Source organism: Colobus angolensis, unplaced genomic scaffold (genome assembly GCF_000951035.1).
Source record: "Colobus angolensis palliatus isolate OR3802 unplaced genomic scaffold, Cang.pa_1.0 Scaffold183, whole genome shotgun sequence".
Lineage (NCBI taxonomy): Eukaryota > Metazoa > Chordata > Mammalia > Primates > Cercopithecidae > Colobus > Colobus angolensis.
This window is the reverse complement of record NW_012114966.1, coordinates 2,307,273-2,324,204: the sequence shown is the minus strand read 5'-3', so window position 1 is coordinate 2,324,204 and position 16,932 is coordinate 2,307,273. Positions and strand designations below refer to the sequence as shown.

The 16,932-nt window shown below is 47.2% G+C and overlaps 1 protein-coding gene across 11 annotated transcripts in view; it reads left to right on the top strand.

Annotated features, from left to right (window-relative positions):
- Positions 1–16,932, top strand: part of FGF1 (fibroblast growth factor 1 (acidic)) — a 107,948-nt gene that overhangs the window by 15,575 nt on the left and 75,441 nt on the right. The window contains exon 2 of one of the 11 annotated variants that reach the window (XM_011939747.1): positions 2,524–2,667. The exons of the other annotated variants lie outside the window; for them this stretch is intronic. The gene's annotated coding sequence lies outside the window, so the exon portion shown is untranslated. The remainder of the gene's footprint in view (positions 1–2,523; positions 2,668–16,932) is intronic. 11 annotated transcript variants of the gene reach the window in all.

Here is a 16,932-nt window from a genome sequence, read left to right as displayed (position 1 = left end):
AATAAAGTACCAACCTTGTTATGGAAGGAATCAAATGAGTAATGCCCTTATCAGCACAGGGTCTAGCTCACAGTGAGTACTGTGTATTTGCTATTATTATTATTATTCAAAGTTGAGTTCTGAAAAGGCTGCTTCGGCCAGGTGTGATGGCTCATGCCTCTAATCCCAGCACTTTGAGAGGCCAAGGCGGGTGGATCACCTGAGGTCAGGAGTTCAAGACCAGCCTGGCCAACATGGTGAAACCCTATCTCTACTAAAAATACAAAATTACCTGGCATAGTGGCACACACCTGTAATCCCAGCTACTTGGGAGGCTGAGGCAGGAGAATCGCTTGAACCTGGGAGGCAGAGGTTGCAGTGAGTCGAGATCACACCATTGCACTCCAGCCTGGGTGACAAGAGTGAAATTCTGTCTCAAAAAAAAAAAAGAAAGAAAGAAAGAAAGAAAAGAAAAGAAAAGAGGAGAAAAAGCTGCTTACAAGTCCATTTGTTCCAAAGCCCAAAGTGACACTCTATGAGTGATCCCTGGTGCCACTGCTTGGGTAGCTGGGAGGCATGTTTGCTTTGGCATGGAGCTTTGTTCACATGTATGAGCATTCAGACATAGAACAGCTTCTGAACTGGTCCCCAACATTTATTGAACCCTTGCTGTGTCTAGGCACTGTGCTTGGCTGTAAGTGTATCACCTCACTCAATACTCATTACAACCCTGCATATAATAGCAGGGGCTGTTACAGATGCAGGAATTGAGGCTTGGTGGGTGGGATGTTTGGCTAAGGTCATACAGCTACCAAGTGGCAGAGCCAAGCTTCATACCTAGGCTGTCTAGTGAGCCTGTGCTCCTCACTGGTAGGCTGTATATGGTTTGGGGGGATTATGAGAGGTGTCCTGAGAGGCACATGGAGCTTGGTGACAGGAATTCAGCACCAGATGATATTGGAAGACCCTAGAAAGTAGGCCCGGATTTGGAAACTCTGCTAAGAGATGGCAGGACCTTAGCTTGGGCCACAGGTAGAATCTCAGCCTTGAGGACCTGTAGCCTCTGGGATTGGGTCTTTGGGGCAAGACATGAATGCAGGCACTGGGGTACAGTGGGGCTAAGGTTTTTCTGACCAGGTAGTAGATGATGCCCAAGAACAAAATAAACAGAGTGCCTAACAGCAGAGCGCTAAGCACAGCAAGCGTGCTGGGCCAGGGTGCTTATAATCCTTAGGCCTAAGGCCAGAGGTCATCTTGAGCTAAACCTGAGGTCAAGATTGGGTAACCTCAGCTGTGGGGAGAGGAAGAATAGATAGTCCAAAACTAAGTATCTGAGCACAGTAAAATTTACAATAATGAAAATAATTTGATTTGCCAATGCAACCCCTCTAAATAGTATATTTAAAATGTGACTTACAGAGATTTGTTTTATACCTAATTGCTCAAGACCATCTCCTGACCTCGTCCAAGGAATGCTGGTGATGAGAACAGGTGTGAGGGGCGTGCCTACCTTGCACCAGGGCTGAGTCGACATGGGGTATTACTCACGGACATGACTCATCTCTGCTCCTCCAGGACCTGTGGTCTTGTCCAGGGGTTTTCAAATTTTAACGTGCATAAGAATCACAGGGGAGCTTATTTAAAAATTAGGTTCCTGGGTGCTCCCCACAATTTTGATTCAGTGGCTTCATGAGGGACCCAGGATTCTGCATTTTCTGGGTGGGGCCTAGGTAATTCTGATGTCTTTGGTCCGCGGACCACAATTAAAGAAGATCAGGTCTGGCCGTTGCTGGGCTTCCTTTCTCGTTGTGACTATGAGAGGGAACACAGAGTTGTGTGGACTCAGTCATGGCAACTACCCTCTTCTTTGTCATCACTTCTTCCTGAATTACCTGGTGAGCCCCCCCACCCTTACGATAATAATAACAACACATTCGGTACATATTGAGTTATTATGTGCTGGGTAGAGTGTGAAGCCCTCTGCTTGGGCAATCTCTCATTTAATCTTCACAACCATCCCATAAGTGAGGTATTACTATTACCCACATTTTATGAGCAAGGGAAAAACCTCACTGGTAGTAAGTGACTGAGTGGGGATTTGAACTCAGAACAAGCAGCTTACCAGAGCCTAGATGTGTAACTAACTGCTAGGCCATTCAATGATAGTTTTAGCTCCTGTCAGTACCACCCTCCTTTCTCATTCTTGGGTGGGGTGTCTTTCTCCAGTTGCCATTGCTGTCATGCCCATCCCATTCCCAGACTCCTGTGTCATTTCTTCAGAAGACGTGTCTGGTGTTTCCTTATTTTTATTTCATTCAATGAGTCAAAGAGGGTTAGGGCAATGGACATGTGGTGGTAGGTGTTAGGGTTGAATTGTGTCCACCTCCAAGTTCATAAGATGAAATTCATCCCCCATCCCCTATTGCCTGAGAATGCAACCTTATTTTGGAGATAGGGTCTTCTGAAATCATTAGGGTGGGTCCTGCTCTACTATAACTGGTGCCCTTATAAGAAGGGGGAACTTGCATACAGAGACATGCATAGAGAGAAGACAAAGAGAGTGGACATAGGAAGAAGATGGCTATCTACTAGCCAAGGAGAGAGGCCTGGAACAAGTCCGTCTTTCATAGCCTCAGAAGGAACCAACCCCGCTGACACCTTGATCTTGGACTTCCAGCCTCCAGCACTGTGACAGAATAAGTTTCTAGTTTCTGTTGTTTCAGGCACCCAGCCTATGGTGCTTGTTACGGCAACCATAACAGACTAACCCTGTAGGAAGCCAGATTCCTAGGTTCCCCCGCTAGGCCCATGACTCTGGAGTGATCTGGTTGAAGGCCTACACGTTATGCAAAGGTTTGGCAAATTGGGAGCAATAAGTAGGCCCAAGGCCCAAGAGGGAAGAAGAAATGAACAGAAAGAGTGAAGAGGGAGGAAGGAAGCAAATGTAAAGAAAATAAGAGAAGGGAGGCTGGAGGAAAAGAGGAGAGGGAGAGGGGATTAGGATGGGCCTACTGAGGGCCATGTCAGGTTCATTCAGCTTGGCATGGATGCCTCCTGTGTGCCAGAGGGCACGTGAGACACTGGGTTACAGCAGTGCCTGAGGCCAAGGGCCCCCACCTTCATGAAAGTTAGAGGCTAGATGGGGGTACACACATCAATCAAGCAGCAATTCTACCAGGTGGTCCTGATAAACCACGTGGCAGGGCAGCTTGACCCCAACAGGGGGTCCAGGAAAGCTTCCATGAGGAGGTGAGGCTTGGGTTGAGGTCTGACGGATCGGCGGGTTTCAACTGGTGGGGGCAGAGTGTTTCAGGTGGCAGGGAGAGGAGCATGCACAAAGGTTGCCTGGCATGAGGAAGCCTGGCATCACCAAGGAGCGGGAGGAAGGCCAGAGTGGCTGAGTGCAGGGACAAAGGGGTGAGCCAGAACCCAGGAAGCAGGCGGGGTCAGACTGTGCAGCCATGCTGAGGATTTAGTTCCTTAAGCTGTGAGCCCTAGAAAGCTGGGGGAGAAAGTGATCCGAAGTAGGGTGTTCTCTCATTTCAACGAAGGTACCGATGGGCTAGAGAGGCAGATGGCAAGGTTCAGCAGTGGGTCAGCCCTGGAGAGAGACGTCAGGTTTTCTGAGCTCACACACCCAAGGTTGGCTGCATGGCCATTAGGGAGTGAAGTTCCAGGCCACTCCTCAAAGTGTTTTAGCCATAGTCCTTCCTCAACAGAGTGTGCTCTAGGCATTTGCAATGGCTCCATTGGGAAGGGTCTGAATAGGGACTCTCCTGTCCCTACAGCTAATTAGTAAGCTGGGCAGCTGGGCCAGGCTCAGACTGCAGTGGACTAGGCAGCCCCTTCTTTGGCATTATTTGAAGGACACAGAAAGGTCTTGTAAATCTAGCCTCTGCTTTGCCTGCCTGTACTTTGCCTGAAGTTGCAGGAGCAGGCGTGCATTCAGAAGGTGACTTATTCATCAGAGATTGTGGCGAATGGCAGAGATTAGTCCAGGCACACCCCCTGAGAGCACCAGGGGAGAGGATGGGTGGAGACAAGCCCAAAAAGGGGCAGAGGGAGCTGAAAGGAGGAGTGCAGAGGACCCGAAGCCCAATTTGCCTTTTTCATGATGTCACCAAGAAGCAGCAAGAAAGGACTGGGGCTGCAGGTGAGGGAGAGTCCCAGCTTGGTGTTTGCAGCCTTGCAGGTGCCTGAATGACTCCATTCCGAGGCAAACACATCCATCGCTGGGGAGCTTCTCAGCTGTTGTTGGCATGAACCATATGTAAAAAAGTCTGCATATAAAACCAAATGCCATGCCTTTACCACATACCCCATCTGCCACAAAAAGAATTCCCTTCTCTTCAATTTGAGCAGAGGGACTGGATTTGGCTTAGCAAGGATGAGTTCCTGAAGCACACTATAAGGGAGAGTGGTGATTTTCAGGAAGGTGAGAAAGTAGACAGGAGGCCTCTTGGGGGGCAAGATCCATCTGACTTCCACCCATCCCACATCTCCCCACCCATCCAGCCCCTGGCCTTCTGTTTCTCTGCTGTTCTGGGCCCTTTCCTGACTCTCAGACTTTGCAACTGCTGTTTCATCTGCCTGGGATGCTTTCCACCCAGTTCTTCAGGTAGCAGGCCTCTTTCCATCCTTCAGGCCCTGCCTCTCTTGTCAGTTCCTCCAAAAGGCTTCCCTGTTTCTCCCCTGACTTCTTTTTCCTTCATGCCGCTTACCCCAATTCGTAATTATCTTGTCAATTTTTTAAAAAAACTTTCTATTACCCATTCTCCCCCTTAGAATATAAGCCTCATGAGGGCAGAAACAAGACCTTGTCTGTTTTGTTCCCTGCTATATCCCCAGTGAATAGGACAGAGCCATGCCACAGAGTAGGTGCTCAAATATCAGTCTAATGAATGACTGAGTGAATCACTAAATGTTGGGAGTGTTAAAGCGAAGACTCAGGACAGCAATAGGACCTTCTACCCTCTGTCGCCCCTTATAGCTCTGGAAAGGGGCCTGGAAAGTAAGGCTGAGACTTTTGCATCAAGAGCCTCTCACCCTAACTCAGGTGGGCTGGCCTCTGCAGTTCCCAGGACCCTATGCTATGTGTCAACTGCTCTGGCTTAGTCGGCTTAGTGTCATCTCTTCAGAGAACTCACTTCAGAAGCCTGGAAAAATTCACCCTACTGGTATTATTCATCCTTAGAGATGAATAACTTCTTTTGGCTGATGGGCATCAAAGACAAACAAGTGATGTCAGGCACCCAGAAGGGAGACATGGATCCAGCATGTTCCAGCCCTTGCACCCATGGAGACAGACAATGTAGCTCATCTCTGCCTTCCCCATCAGTCTGATGGGAATAGTGGAAGCAGTTTGCATTGATTAATAAATGTGTACAAAGTTCTGCACCAATACCTTTAAGGACATAAAGAGCTTCTAGGAAACGAGACTCTTCTTATCCTTCCTCAGAATATCTATCAGAATTAAGAAACAGCAACTAAAGGGAAGTTGAGAATGAATGCTCCAGAGTCGCTCCCTGGAGTCTACACAAGCAAATTCAACAGCCCAGAGGAGAAGAGAGCTGCTGCCTGGGCCAGTCCAGGCTTTTTGCAGTTGACTGCATTGCCTTTGGTGATAAGGTGGTATTTGTTATAGAAGCAAAACATTCCTCCTTGAGCCTTGATGGTTTTTGTTTTTTTGTTTTTTGTTTTTTTGTAAGAATGAGGATCTTTTCAAATGGCAGAGATGCAGGGTGACTTCAGAATGGTTTCTTTCAAATGAGAGTTTCTTTCCAAGGATTTAAATCTTCACTCAATTGGCCAACAAAACTCACTGCCATTCTCCCAGGCTGGTCCTGGGATGTCTTAGCTGAAGGCGTGTGAAGCAGAGCTCTAAGCTTCTTGGAAAGTGAGCTCACACAGAAGAAGACAGGAATTCTTCTGACAGTTCCGACCTATCTCTCATTAACCTTTCCCTATTTCAGAGCCACAGCTCTGTGGCTCTCTGGTAGGGTAGCATGGTGGTCAAGAGCGTGAACCCTGGAGTGGGACTGTCTGAGTGTGAATTCTGGATCTGACATTCAATAGCTGCGTGACTCCGGACAAGTTATACAACCTCTTTGATTCCATAAAATAGAGGTAATAGCAGCAGTTCTGTCCTAGGGTTGTTGACAGGAAGATGTGAGTTAATACATCTAAAGTCTATAGTATATGCCCGCACTGCATCAGTGTAACTGGTTCCTATCTCATAGGGTTGGTGTAAGAATGTAGTGAGAGAATCCATGTAGAGTGCCTAAAATGTTTTAGCACACCATGCACAGCACCTAGTATTTGCTCAACAAGATATGAAGGATTGTTGCTGCTGGCAAATTTTCCAGCAAAGATTTTTTGGAAGTCTTCATGTGAATGTATTTGAACTCAAAAAATGGTACTAGGACATGGAGGTCGCCTGTTTCCCTGCTGTTCCTCTATCAGCCTTTTGTTCCAGGGGAAGATTATTATCCTGTGCCTTTTAAGCACTTAAAATCCTCGTGTCAGGAGCCTAGAACTAGCCAAGAAAGAAACAGCCCCGTTAAAGAGGTTAAGCCCAGGGCAGACACAGGTTACTTGTTCAGCAGTTTTAAGCTGTAGATGTTCCCAACAAATGATTAAAGAAGAGTTGACTTCAATAGATTCCTGTTGCTCAACGCACAAAAAGGCTTTGGGATTCCCAACCAGCCGGGGGTGTTCGGTTCCTCAATACATGCACTTTTTGAAAATTCTGCTCAGTGTTCCTTGGCAGTGGGCTTTGAGTTCAAATCATTTGGACACTGACTGCAGAGATAAAAGGACAGGGTAGTATAGGTGGCAAATTGCACAGCCGTTTTGCATTTTGGCCGCCTGATGCTCCACCTTCCCTTGTTGGGTTACCTTGGGTGGGGAACAGGTCCTCTTTACATTTTAGTTGCCTTCTCTATAAGAGCTCCTGTCTCAGGATGGTGGTGGAGGTTAAATTCAAGGTGGCATGTAAAGCTCCTAGCATAGCTGTCTCTTTCGATTCTTGCTAATTCTCTTCCCCTTCCTTTGTGGTCCTCCTGACTGCCTCAGAGCTGTGGATATGGAAAAACTCAGTGGTGATCAATGTTTTCAAGGTCTGAGAATATTCCCTTGCACCAGGTGACCATGAGCACATCACTTGGCTTCCGCGCCAGCACAGAGAGATGGATTCTGGGAAGGGGTCCAGGTCGCAGTCTGTAGGAGGGGATGCTGGCAGCCCCCACACTCCACTCAGCCCATCTTTTCACCAAGGGAGGCCAGAATGTGGATTTTCGCTTGCTGTTCCCCTGGGTCGTTAGGCCTCTCATTAAGGCCTGAAGATTGATTTTCTCCTATACAGAAGGTGGACCTCTTCCTGTCCCACTCTGACCCTCCCTAAGGCTTCCCCACCTCCCACTGAGGTCTGAGGGTTTAATACACAGCTGGTTCAGGGTGGATCCAGATGCATGCGGTGCAGGGGGGAGCGTTTCCAAGGCAATGACCGAGTTGTTTCTAACGACCCATTGACCTGACCCTCCCCACCTCACAACGCCCCTGAACCAAGCCAAGCCTTTGGAGGGCGGCTTCACCTTGGGATCTCTGGCTACAGCCCTACTGTGGTGGGAGGTTCGGCTCCCACGCTGGATGGGCCCTGGGGGAGGTCAGAGGGAGGGTGAGCCAAGGAAGGCCTTATGGCCTCTCGTTCCCTCCAGGCCTCTCCCTCTTCTTCTGACCCATGGCAGGCAGAGGAGGGGTGTGGAGTCCCTTGTTCTGGGAATTGTAAAGAATATCTCTTTAGAAACCTCCAGCCATGTCTTGCTCTAGGATGGAAGCATATCCTGCATTGGCTACTTTAAAGTCTTTTCATACACGGCAGATCCAGAGAGAGGCTTCTGGTGACTAATCAGGAGTCGTGCATTGGTCAGACTATTGCAGCCCCAAAGTCAGTGTTTTTCCGGAGCCAAGATCCCATTGCTTCCTGGCCGGTCCCACATCCTGCTGGACCTGCGTTGGCTGGCTCATGTTTCTCATTATCTCTCCCCCAGCCTCTTTAAAGGCTTCTCACTCCACCCAAGGGTTTTATTTTTAACTCATACAGTAACGCTAGGGCTGAGCAGGGATACCACCTACATTCACAGGAAATGGGGCTGTCTTGGAAAGGTGTCCCCCTCTCCAGGGACTTTCTCCCTCCCTCCCTACCTCCCTTCCTTTCCTATTTATGGAGCAGCTACCCCATGTGGGCCCTCCCCAGAGGGGAGATACAACACAAGGGCAGATACGATCCATGCTCTTGAGCCACTGACATTCTGATGGGGCAGAGGAGTGGCTGACAGATAGAGCATCACATACGAAAAGGTAGGCCAACAAAGAAATAAACCAAGTCAACAGGGAGTTTGATAAGAAGTCTTCTCCAAAGAGAACAAACAAGGCACCAGGACAGGGGAAGCTGTTATACATTGGGAGGGGAGGGGAGCCTCTCTGAGCAGGTGACATAGAGGTGGTGGCCAGTAGAACAAGGGGCACCAGGCACACATGAAGCAGGGTAAGGACTGTTCCTCAGGGAGGGAGAACAGGTGGGAGGGCCTGTGGTGGGCATGAGCTTGGTGTGTGCTAAAATGTCACAGAGACCAGGGTTCTGGGGGAAAGTAGTCAAAATGAGGCTGGTGAGGCATGCAAAGACCTCATGCAGGGCCCTGGAGCCATGTAAAGAGTTTGGGGCTTTGTTCTGAGTGCAGCAGAAAGTCACTGGGCATGTTGGATGTAGCAGGGATCAGGCAATGATTGACATTTTAAGACCCTCGCTGAAGACTGATATTCTCCTATAAAGAAGGTAGACCCCTGAGTGGAGAACTGACCCTACTGACCCTAAGAGGGGTGGAGGGAAGGCAGGGACATGATTTAGGGGGCTATCGAATCATACAGAAAAGAGATAATGGTGGCTGAGGCTGGAGTGGAGCAAGACCACAATAGAATCAGGCTTGCTCTTCCAGAAATTAGCTTGATACCAAACATCGTCCTTCTAAAGAGCTCATAGAACCATATCCCACAATCATCAAGCAGAATAGAACACCAAGGCCTGAAGATACAGAACTGTATAAGCAATAGAGTTTAGATAGCCTATTGCTTGTAACTCGTCATATTTATTATGTTTCCAAACACAAGTAAGATCTTTGTCCAACATCTGCCTCTTTGACTTTCTGAATGGTGTGCAAACACTCTCTCTTTATACCATGGTAGCTATCTCTGTTCTTTGTATCGTTGGCTGAGATAGGAGGCCAAATGGGCTAACTCCACTATTCCTGGGGAATTTTTGGATCAACTAAGAATAAAAGATGAGAAAAAGCCCATATTCTCAACTCTGATAGAATTTGCCTTGACTGAGTGATGCCACTCACCTTCTAAAGTCAAAGGTGACTTTAGATGCCTGAATAGCCTGAACAGTTAGTTGTCTGTGCTCTCCAAGAAAAACACTATTGTGTTACTGCTCTTCAGAAGAAAGGAGATGGAAAACAACAGTACCACAATGCAGAGATTCTGCATAGAATAATAATAATAATAGCTATTATCAGTTGTTTGCTTCAAGGCACTTTATTTATATTAACTCACTTAATCACTGATGAGGTAGGTCCCCCTCTTAAACGTTTCACTGATGATGGAACTGGGGTTTAGAGAGAAGTGATGTGAAGTCACACGATAGGAGCAGAGTGTCAGGTCCGGAAGGTGGTCGAACTCCTAACTATAAACCAGGCTTGACTAGATAGCTGCCTTGGTTGCCAGTTACTTTAAAAACTGCATAGAAGGCCGGGTGCGGTGGCTGAAGCCTGTAATCCCAGCAGTTTGGGAGGCCAAGATGGGCGGATCACAAGGTCAGGAGATCGAGACCATCCTGGCTAACACGGTGAAACCCCGTCTCTACTAAAAAGTACAAAAAACTAGCCGGGCGAGGTCCCAGCTACTCGGGAGGCTGAGGCAGGAGAATGGCGTAAACCCAGGAGGCGGAGCTTGCAGTGAGCTGAGATCTGGTCACTGCACTCCAGCCTGGGCGACAGAGCGAGACTCCGTCTCAAAAAAAAACAAAAACAAAAACAAAAAAACGAACTGCGTAGAAGGCAGGGTGTGGTGGCTCACACCTGTAATCCCAGCATGTTGGGAGGCCGAGGCAGGAGGATCACCTGAGATCAGGAGTTCGAGACCAGCCTGGCCAACAGGGTAAAACCCCGTCTCTACTAAAAATACAAAAATTAGCCGGACATGGTGGTGCATGCCTGTAATCCCAGCTACGCGAGGGGCTGAGGCAGGAGAATGGCTTGAACCCGGGAGGTGGAGGTTGCAGTGAGCTGAGATTGCGCCACTGCATTCCAGCCTGGGCAATAGAGCAAGACTATCTCAAAAAACAGAACAAAAAAAAACTGTACAGAAAAAGACCTGAAGGAGAACATCCAAAATGTTAGCAGACCAAGGATATGAGTAATTTGCTGTCTTTTTCGTGTAGTTTTTTTATTGTTTTGAATATACAGTGTCTGGTACTCAGTGGATGCTCAAAATCTATTTGTTTAATTAAATTGTTGAGTTAATGAGTATATGTTACTTCAAAACTATTTTTGAATAATTAAAGTAATAGATCTCATTATAGGAAATAGAAAATTTCAGGAATTTTAAGAAGATTAAAATTTATTCATCATTCAGTGGTAATCACTGTTAAGATATTGGTAATATTGATTTATGTCTTTTCAGTTTTTTTCCTATTTATGTCTGGGTCTGTCTCTTTATCTACCTATTTATGCATATATATGCATGTGCATAACAAAAATGGTATCATACTGTATAGTCTTTTAACTTGTATGTAATGGAATGATGACATTACTCACCTCTCAAGTATGTTTTTGTGTGCAATTCCACCACAATGGAGTTAGGTTAGGAAAAACCTCAGTTGTGGCTGAAATGTGGGTCCTGAAGTTAGACAATGGGGTTTAAATTCCATTCCTACCCCTTACCAGCCGTGTGACCATAGACAAGGTCATTTTTCTGAGCCTCAGTTTCCCCAGGGTAAATGGCATATACCTCAGAGGATGTAATCAGGTAAAACAGGTAAAGCTCTCCCGAGCACTCTGCCCACATGAAACAAATGTGCAGAACGTGTTCATTGCTATTGCTATGAAGCTAGAAGAAGCGTTTCCTTGCAAGTCCAGTGGTTTCAAAAACTCCCTCCCACCCTACTCTGCAGGATCCAAGAAAAATGAATTTAGAAATCACTCAAAATACCCTCTGACCATATTGCCCTTTACCCTAATTTTTTGAAGGAGGGGAGTGTTAAAGTCTTAAGTGTTAAAGACAATTAGCTCTTTTTCTCTTCCTTACCAAGAACCAGGTTTGTTGGATTAGAAATACATTTAAATAATTCTGTTGCTCACAGCTGCAAGAGGAATGTAGCCTTCCTTTCTATTTAGCAGCTGTGTTTTACAAGTGTCTTAGAGCAGAAACAAAGCAGGCAAAAGAAAAAGAAAAAAGCAGGACTGTTTAGATCAATCCTAAATTGCTCTCAGTTTTATATAACAATACAGAAGACGTCTTACCCCTAAAACACAGACCAAGAAAGAACTAACCTGATTCGTATACTGGACATCATTTGTTAACAGACACTCCACTGGCACATACATAGTAGGTTCTCCTGAACCATGTTGAATACATTCTTGAATGTATGTTTTCTTTACAAACGGCAAGCTATTGAGGAATAAAACAGTATGTTCATGTAATCTAAATACTGTCAGAGCCTGTTTGTAGGGTCAGAAGATGATAGACGGTTAAATGAACAGCTGCTTTTTGAGTTTGTGTTGCATATTGAGAAACTTTTTCCTCTTAATTCATAGCTCAGGAAATGTGTTTATGATCCTGGTGGAACTGTGTAGAGATTTCCCTAAACCACTGTCATAGGCAGCACATGTGAGAAAGCGCTTCTGACGGTTGGGCCAAGTTTTTCCATTTTTGTCTAACTATGGGAAATACTCAGAAACGTCTTCGTGTATGTGTAATAGCGTGCTCTCAAAACCGAAATGGCCCTAGAGATCACAGATAACACATGTGATTGTAAGGCAACCCAACATCGGGCCGAGACATTAATTGCAGGGCAAAAGCCCTGAAGTCCAAATAACTGTGAGGCACATCGTAATTTCCAAATAAATGATTGAAAGTGGTAGGACTGCCCTCATCTACTGCTCTCAGGTTTTTGTGGGTTTTTTATCCTAATTTCTTCATATGCTTTGCTGGTGTTGGTTGAGTGCCTTCTGCATGTAAGAATCTATACCACGGGAGATTCAAAGGTAAAACAGGTTCTCTGCTCTCATGCTGTCATGTGTGAGTGGATGGGGGCCGACAACTCAGCTGCAGAAAGAATGAAGTACTGGCTAGGCAAAGCACCACACCGTGGGTCCTTGAATAAGGACCCTCCAGACTGGAGAGACCAGGGAAGGCTTTGCAGTGGAGGTAGCATTTGACATAGGCTTTGAAGGATGAGGAGAGTTTTAATTAGCAGAACATGGAGCAAAATGTCCTTCCTAACTGAGGGAACAGCAAGAACCAACATAGGAAGGCATGGAAGTTCTTCATGTGCAACAGGAGAGAGGGAGTAGCTCAGATTGCTGCATTGTGGAAGGACATGATGGGAGGTGAGGCTTTTCACACCAGATTTGAGGTCACTTAAATGCTTGGCCAAGGACTTTGGCCTTCCTAAATGGGAAGTAGGAAACAAGGGAAGTTTTCTGAGCCAAAGGTTGGCACATGCAGATCTTCCTTGAGAAGCGTGACCTCAGTGCCAGCGTGCAGAAGCGACGGAAACAGCAAAGCTGTGGGGCAGGAGATCAATCCCGAGGCTCCAGAACCCACTTTCCACTCTGGTTAACCTCTTTGTAGCTTCGGGCAATGCAAACCAGCCTGACTTCCCCCTTGAAGGCTGTGATCCTGTACCTCTTGGCTCTCGTCCTGACTGTGCCTCTTCTCCCCAGGATCCTGGGGTTGCTCCTCTGGCAACCAGCTGCACTGGGGATCTGGGAGTGTGGAGTGATCCCCAGGGTGGCTGCCTCTGTCTGCTTCGCCCTTCAGGCTCCCCTCTGCTCTTCCTTGTAGATCCCATCTCTCCCCTCTGCTCCGCTTCCCCTCTGCCTGCCTCACATTCTGGGTTCTCTCCAGAGCCCGCGTCCACTGCCTGCCAGTCAGCAGACGGATGACTGTTCACCTCAGCTGCGACACACCCCACAGTGAGCACAGCAGTCGTCCTGCCAGATAGGCTGCTCCTGGCTGCGTCCATTCTCTCAGTAAATAGCCTCTCCAGTCATCCTTCCAGCCCCTCTTACACCCCACAGTCTCTCCATTCATCCTTCCAGCCCCTCTACACCCAAGTCACCTCTGATTACTCCTTTGCAGAATCCTCTTCATTCTTCTCTTCGAGTGTCTTTGGAGCCATCCTCTTCCTGCCACTCTCATGGCCCAAGTTTAGGATCTGTTGTCTATTTCAATTCAACAGCCATTTATTGAGCCCCAGGGACTGTGCTGGGGACATAGTGGTGAGAAGGAAGCACGTGCTTCTGTCCTCGACTAGCTTGTAGTCTAGTCAAGGAGACTTGAGGAACGATGAGCTTTTCAGAGATGGAAATAGAGGACACTGCGCCCCGTGGCCTCTGCTCTGCCCAGCCCCGTACCAGTAACCAACAAGTTTCCAGAAGAATTTCCAAATTTCCTTCTCCAAAGTCTCCACTGGCTCCACTTTCATTTGCTTGCAGAAAAAAAGTCTAAATGCTTTGGAATGGCATCATTCAAGGTCCTCCATGATCTGACTCCAAGCAGGCTTGCACTCACCCTGTGTGTCCCTGCAAACCCCCTGCTCAGCAGCATCAGCCATGCACACTGGGAGAAGATGCCCTCTACTTGCCCACTCCTGGGCCTCTGTTCAAGTGATTCCTTTATTCCATGCTCACATGTGTACAACCTGTTTGTCCTTCCTGCTGAGATGCCACATCTTCCAGAAAGTCCTCCTGACCCCCTCCTCTTCAGCCCTCCATCCCCCCAGCCCTTGGCACATCCTTCACAGCACTTTTCACAGCTGGTCATGATATTTATGATTTAGCCTCTCACCTTCTTTCGAGGACAGGAAGCTTATCTTGTTCATCCTGAATAATCACAACAAAAATAATAGCTAAAATTATTAGATGCTAGAATGCATATTTTATTTATTTGAGGCATTGTGCTAAGTGCTTCCCTTGCACTATCTTGTTGCATCCTTTTGACAAACATGTGAGGTAGGTATATCACTGGCCTCATTTTATAAAGGAAGCTCAGAGAGATGAATTGACTTTCTGGACTTAAGTTCAGGAAGCTTCGCTTCAAAACCCATGCCCTTAGCCATGACTTCACCTTTATTACCTAACTGTGTCTGGGTGAGCTCCTTGTATATAAGTCCTTACTTGGGGAGGGGAGGGTGTCAATTAAGAGAATGGGACAGTGAAGACAAGAGCAGCCTCCCCAAGGTCATGTGACAAGTCACGGTCACATAAACATCACGAATGTGGGAGCTTTAGCGATCACATTTTCTCCTACACCTTTTACCTAGGAAACAGAAGTAACAGTTTTTGAAGGGAAACTAAACGTTTTTGACTGTGCAAAGGATTAGATGGCAGTGTGTTGAATCCAAATTGATTGCGTCTGATTTAATGTGGATGGTGATGTGCCCAGTCACATAGCCCTGTTGGACCAGGTGCCTGAAGCAAAGAACTTTCCTTGCACCCAGCTACCACGGCCTCTGCCTGAGCCTGGGAGGAGACATTTAACAAGGGAAATTCCTTCTCCCTCCCTCACTGGACTAGACCTGTCCCTTTTCTTAAAGAAGGGGAGTGGCATGGAGCCCAGGCCCTCCCCTGGGGGCCTGCCTGCTCAGTTCCAGACAGGTCTGCCTTTGTGAGTAGAGGTGGGCTGGCGGGCAGGAAGGCTCTTGGACTGCAAGACCGTTGTGGCATCCCAAGTCAGTGGGAGTGAGGCCAGAGGGGACAGTCAGGATGGGAAGGTTGAGAAAGGGAAGACAGTCACCATCAGGCCAGCCAGGGCGCTTCCTCCATTCCTTTCAGGGGCATGAACAAGACAGCATGTGGATGAGGCTGGAACTAGCCCCAGGGAGCCTGGGAGGAACAGAGTCCAGAGTGTGGATTTTTCAGAGCTCCCCCAAGGCCTACAACATCTTTAGCGTGGGACATTTGGTACTGGGAGGACAGCCCACTCCTGTTATCTTCCCTTTTCCTCTCCCCATTAGCCTGGGAAGGACTAAAAGGCTGGTGATCTTTCCTTGCTCTATTTCTTTTCTGTTTTTTTCTTTTCTTTCTTTTTTTTTTCTTCTTGAGACCGAGTCTCACTCTGTTGCCCAGGCTGGAGTGCAGTGGCACGATCTCAGCTCACTTCAACCTCTGTCCCCCAGATTCAAGCGATTCTCCTGCCTCAGCCTTCCGAATAGCTGGGACTAAAGGAGCCTGTCACCACCCTTGCCCGGCTAATTTTTGTATTTTTAGTAGAGACGGGGTTTCACCATGTTGACCAGGCTGGTCTCAAACTCCTGACCTTGTGATCTGCCTGCCTTGGCCTCCCAAAGTGCTGGGATTACAGGCGTGAGCCACCGCGCCCAGCTTCTTTTCTGTTTTTCTTTCTTTCTTTTTCTTTTTTTTCTGTCTCTTTCTTTCTTCATTTCTTTTTTGTTTTTGTTTTTGTTTTTTTGAGATAAGGCCTCACTGTGCAGTGGCACTATCACAGCTCACTGCAGCCTCAAACTTCTGGGCTCAAGTGATCTTCCCACCTCAGCCTCCTGAGCAGCTGGGACTATAGGCACTCACTACCACACCTGGCTAATTAAAAAAAAAAAAAAAAGATCTAGAGATAAAGTATTGCTGTGTTGCCCAGGCTGCTCTCAAAATCCTGGCTTTAAGTGATCCTCCTGCCTTGGCCTCCCAAAGTACTGGGATTGCAGGCGTGAACTGGAAGATGTGGCATCTCAGCAGGAAGGACAAACAAGTTTTGTCCTTGAACCAGAAATGGAGCCTCTTGCTCCATTTCTTTACTTGGCTTGAGGTTGGCTTCTCTTGTTATGATGTAGACATCTTCATATGCCATTTAGTCCTCCATATCCTGGCTGAAATGCCACGTTTTTTTTTTTTTTGTGGGGAACATGTCAGAGGATACACAGACTGGTGAATGGACAGACTGATGAATAAGAAAATGTTGGGATTCTCATCTAACACACCGCTTTCTAGACTCTGACTCAACGACACCATACTGCTGCTGGATTTCATGAAATCTGATACCCCATCCTATCCAGTACATTGTATTATGTCCTTAAGAAATTTAAAGGAGCAGAAACAAGTTTTGAGAAGCTAGGATTGTGTGTGTGTGTGTGTGTGTGTGTGTGTGTGTGTATGATACGCTCCTTAGACCATTAGAGTCATCCTGTTGTGTTACAAAACCAGTGAAAAGTCCTATTTCACAGCTTCCCCCAGGGGCATCTGCAGGGCCCATGATGCGGATACAGATTCAACCCCAATATAACAAGACCTTAAGGTTGAGCACTGGTTATGTTTCATTCAAGTCTGAGACTTTCAGCAGTTGCCATTCTAGAGTAGCTTGTGTTATGCTGGAATTCCACTGGCAGTAAAAGTGGCAGACAAAAGTCTGGGTTTTCCTGACCCTGGGTGGTGGAGCAGGCCAGTTATCAAAGGTAGGTTGTAAGTAGGAGCGGGGGGTCTCACCTTGACAAAGAAGGGTTTGCCGGAGAGCCAACCTGGGGGGAAGTCATGAGCTCCATCTTGAGTACGGATGAGATGATGAGAAAGACTGGGGACTGAGAAAAGAATAGGCAATGCTTCACCACCTGTGGACCTCTCCAGCCTCCCCAGAGGAAAAGCTTATTGGTTGTGCTTGAAGAGG